The 5,000-nt window shown below is 42.5% G+C and overlaps 1 protein-coding gene and 1 long non-coding RNA gene across 3 annotated transcripts in view; one reads left to right on the top strand and one right to left on the bottom strand.

The window, feature by feature from the left end:
• LOC138008433 (uncharacterized) overlaps nt 1-5,000 on the bottom strand; it is a 586,097-nt gene that overhangs the window by 148,564 nt on the left and 432,533 nt on the right. The window lies entirely within an intron of this gene.
• The window catches only part of LOC138004894 (transmembrane protein 72-like), a 7,856-nt gene continuing 7,799 nt past the window's right edge, over nt 4,944-5,000 (top strand). Inside the window, exon 1 of the mRNA XM_068851193.1 lies at nt 4,944-5,000. This exon is cut by the window's right edge and continues 166 nt beyond it. The gene's annotated coding sequence lies outside the window, so the exon portion shown is untranslated.

The raw sequence follows: 5,000 nt of genomic DNA, 5'->3' as shown, positions 1-5,000 counted from the left end.
GTTCCATCTTCATAGAGTAAGACATACTCTGTGGCTGTCTCAAGTCGCCTGTCAAACGCCTTCCACTTGGCCACTGCTTTTTCAAGAATAGTTGCATATGTTGCATTTGCAGGGACAGCTATAGGTAGGCGCTTCCCACGGACAGTCTTAAGGTCTTCATCATCAAACCGTTTTAAACCAATATTTATTGTTACTTCCATGTTCTCATCTTTCTTGGAGGCTTTTTTCTTTGAGCGAAAATCAGATACCTGCTTCTCAGACTTCTCAGATGATTTGGCAGTTACAAAGCTTTCAAATGACATTGCCTTTCTTTTGTGAGTCTGTGGTCTTCGGAAAGAAGTCACCTGACTTGAGCTGCATGCACTACTGGATTTTTCACTCCAGTCTGGAGGTCCATTTTTGGACTGATCGTTATTACAGTTCCAACAGAATTGTGCTTTTTTTCTAACCTTCTCCGCACAGACACTACAAAATCTACAAAGGTGGTATTATTTTTCAATTAGAGACTTCCTTCCGCCTTTAACATTAACTTCCGCCGTGGCTTTCAAAAGCTTTTGCCGTGGCGTTCACAAACTTTTGCCGTGGCGTTCACAAACTTTTGCCGTAGCGTTCACAAACTTTTGCCGTGGCGTTCACAAACTTTTGCCGTGGCGTTCACAAACTTTTACTGTGGTTGTTTTAAAAATAAGTTTACTCGCCTAAAACTTAAGTCAGCGAACTTAAGTTAATGTTGACGCTACATTTTTAATTGTGTAGTATAAACTTGATACTTTTGCCGTGATACTTGTGGGCCACCGTAAGTCGGCGACACTCAGGACGAAACCTATAGGGCCCCTGGTCTATCAATCCTCGGTTGACGTTCCTTTCTTGTTCCTCCGCCATTTCTTTGAGTTGCTGTACGCATTCCGGCCAAGTAAGCTTTTTCTTTTCCATACGTGCTTTTATGCTCTTGTTCATCGACTTTGGGTCGTTGTTGAAAAAAAAAAGCTGTCGTAATACCCGGTCTACTTTCTTACAATGGCGATCATCATGCCTTTCATGTCTTCAGCGATAAAGTGAAGAAAGTAGCTGTAAAACAGGGTGCTATCCTCACTTGTTAACTGCCTGGCCTCTAATTTGCACTTTGTCCAGACCGGATACAACGATTCAAGGATGGCATCAAACTCATCGCGACTGGCAGCATCAACAAGGCCAAGTTCTTTTTTTGCCTCCGAGCCAAATATATCTTCCAAGAAAAGTTTCTCGTGAAACAGGCCAATTCCCAGGTCTCTCATCTTACGTCTGATATCTTGCTCCAGGTGACCTTTGCAGCACAGCTGTGTAGCGATTGGGAAAAAAGGTGAAAATCCCTTCCTCAATGCAGCGTCTCTGTCAGACCCAATCGCCAGAATGTTGCTCAGCTCATCATCGAGGGAGACAAGCGACGAACCAAAAAACTTGTATCTTTCTGCTTTTGTTTGCATGTGTATCATAGTTGGCCCCAATAATGTAGGTTCCTTGCCGTATTGCCTATCAACCAGGATTTTGTGCTTGTATGTCGTAGGGGTAACAAAGAAATGTCCAATATTGAATGTCGTTTCTATGCACAGGACTGAGGCTGGAAGAAACTGTGTTGTACAAAATCTTACTCAATCGTTAAGCTGTCTGTCACTTGCTACAATACAGGATGGCTCTGGGGTAACTCGGACACGTCTTATAAATGGCTTCAATTCGCTTGCTTCGACTCTGGACATCTCAATTAACTCGCACATTTCATTTTTGTCTTTTTCGGCTTCGCGTTTCGTCTAGCATCACTGACCTGTTGTCGGTTCCTTGGCAAGTCCCCATGTGATTGGAATCCGAGCACTCCTCCTGCCTCCTCAAATATCTCGTCGTATACTTGAGAAGTCCCCTTTCGCGCCTTTGCCTTCTCTTTGACGCTCTGCAACGTACTTGGTCGACTGCGATAGTACGAGCTGCTGCTTTTCTTTACATTTCCATGAGCTGTTGTGGTAACTGGATGGGGCTCATCATCAAATTCATAGGGAACAAGCACATGTGGAATCCGCACGCCTTTGTAGTCAAATCCCTCGAAACATCTTCTCTTAAAATCTTTGTGGCGTTGATGAGTCCAGTAGGGTTTTTTTAGCAGCACAACATTCTTATCTTATACCCTGGACGGTTTCTTTTTCGACAGGAAACGAGCTCCAGTTGCTGCACGTAACATGGAAATATCCTATGGTTACCTTGCCCACGTTGTTAAACGCTCCTAGATCATCTGCCTTCCAGTCATTAGGATGTCTCAGAGCCTTCGTATCTATCAGAAACGTAATATTTGCGTCGCATTTTACCGGTACTTTTTTGCAGAGGTAATCGTTGGGTGGATATCTTAGAAGATGGGCTACCACCCTGCGAGCAGAGCCTCCTTTGTCTTTTTCTTTACTGAGGAGGAGAAAAGGAGGCTCTGTCCGAATCGCGTCAACTCTTTGAAGCCGCCGCAGCCCGAACTTCTGGACTAGTCAATCTTGTTTTCTCTCGTCAAACCGGTTTTTCCAGTGCGAGCGTCCATTTAGTGACAAACCCGATGGTTATAATTGAGCCCGCTGTACCATGAAAAACCAAGATGGCGGCGAGATCTGGCATATTAGGCTTGGGTTCGAGATTGTATCCTGGCAACATGCAGCGCATATTCAATAAACATCTTACTCGATTCATGCAGAGCCTTTCTTGAGAACGCCAAAATCGAGCTCTTCAATGATAAACAAATTGTGTTAATGATTAAGCCACCCTCTTTCAGTGAATATGTACTTACGTAAATCTGTGGGTTATGGACAGAATGTGTAAATTGTATATAGTAAGTGTGGATCTGTGGGTTGTGGGTTGTGGACAGAATATCAATCATGTATGTAGCAGGAGGTGTGGACCTGTGGACCTGTGGACCTGTAGACCTATGGGTTGTGGACAGCTCATGTATTCAGCAATAGGTGTTCACCGTAGTAGGAGCGCGGATTTACGTTAATTATGTAGTTGTTGACCGCAGTAGGAGGCGCGGATTTGCGTTAATTATGTAGTTAAACAGGATTAATGTATTTCGAGCTTGATGATGTATTCTGTAATCCGGTACCTACAGAAACAACCGTAATGCTAAGAACATACCAGAAATAAGACAACGAGGCAATTTGAGAAATTCTGGTGTATTTTTATTTCTATTTCAATACCCTAAATAACGATCGCTTCATTCCCGATACAAACACTTATAAAATTTATGTAACGCAAGAACGATACTCCGTGAGCTTGGGGTACGTATGAAGAAATTTTTAGAAACTGTTGTTCTTAGGCCATCGTAGCTTGATTAAGAAAATAACAGAAACAGCGGTGATAAACATTGTATTCCAACGCATTTTTATAAAACTTGACGTTTCGTATGCTAGTCAACATACATTTTCAAAAGTGACCGTTTCAATTTTTGAAAACTATATATATATCGTAAACATTAGGGGTCTGGAACCTAGACTGATCAGAACCTAGACTGCAGATCATTTTTCTCAGTCTAGGTTCCACACCCCTAATGTTTACGATATATATATAGTTTTAAAAAATTGTAACGGTCACTTTTGAAAATGTATGTTGACTAGCATACGAAACGTCAAGTTTTATAAAAATGCGTTGGAATACAATGTTTATCACCGCTGTTTGTGTTATTTTCTTAAATTTGTAGAAAATTTGGTTTTGCACAAAATATCTTTTATTTGCTCATTAAGGATTCTTTAACCCAAGAGAAATGTAGTGGTACAAAAAAGGGGGAAAAATTTGACGTCAGTTTTTGCATAAATTCAATGGAATGATATTAGGCAGGTCAGGAGCCCATCACCGGGAGCGTGCAACTTACCTATTTTCGTGCAACAGCGTTTTCACAAGTAAGGTTATTCTTAGATTGAATTTCCCGCTAATGAGACTCCCACAGGAGCCCGATGACCAATTACAAGAAATTAAGCTGACGTCATAGGGTTACCGAACCGGAAATGCCTTTGTTTTTTGACCTAATTCGCGGGAAGGGCTACTCTAAAAATAAACCTACTTGTGAAAACGCCGTTTCACAGACGCTGTATGGAAGTTGCACGCTCCAGATGGGCTCCTGGGCAGGTACAAAAGTCGGACCGGATCAACTCGGACCGCCAGTCCGGGTCGGCTCAACTCGGATCGCCTTGGATGATGAAGAAACATAAAATGAAATGAAATTGAAAGTTTTACCCATTTGAAGGTCAAGATTCCAGTCAAAAATGGGCCAAATTAAGAAAGACTGGCGACGTTTCTCCGTGTCGTGCAGTGTAGTCCAGCCGCCATTTTGCATTCTTAGTGCCAGTTCCTCTCGGACTCGTCTCGTGTTCATCCATCCCTGATCCCGCCAATCCCGCCGCGTCAATCTCCACGATCATGGACCCAGGTGAAGGTAAACTCTTTGTCAGTGAATTTGTATCCGTCCACCAAATTGATAATTACAGTCATAACCCATTTCTGTTACGCTTTCTCACAAAAAAAAGGCTTGCTGTGAAAAATAAGCAAATGTATACTTAAAATATCAATTTGGTGGACGGGTACAAATTCACTTACAAAGATGGCCTAGATTTTACCTTCACCTGGATCCATGATCGTGGAGATTGACGCGGCGGGAATGGATGAACACGAGACGAGTCCGAGAGGAACTGGCACTAAGAAAGCAAAATGGCGGCTAGACTACACAGCACGACACGGAGCCCATTTGGCCCATTTTTTGACTGGAATTTTTACCTTCAAATGGGTAAAAGTTTCAATTTCATTTAATTTTATGTTTTTTTGATCCGGTCCGACGTTTCTACCTGCCTAATGATATTGCATGTACCCTCTCTTCAAATAGTGCTATGCAGCAAGCGGTGGATAGATTGGGTACTAGTTCCCAGTCAGTGGGGACAAAAGGAAAACGCCTTGCTGATATCTACTGCCACGAAAACAACTTTGTCGTTCATTTGATTGCTAAAAAATGT

The sequence above is a fragment of the Montipora foliosa genome, chromosome 6, assembly GCF_036669935.1.
Source record: "Montipora foliosa isolate CH-2021 chromosome 6, ASM3666993v2, whole genome shotgun sequence".
NCBI lineage: Eukaryota > Metazoa > Cnidaria > Anthozoa > Scleractinia > Acroporidae > Montipora > Montipora foliosa.
The sequence above is the reverse complement of the archived record's forward strand: the minus strand, read 5'-3'. Positions and strand labels throughout refer to the sequence as shown.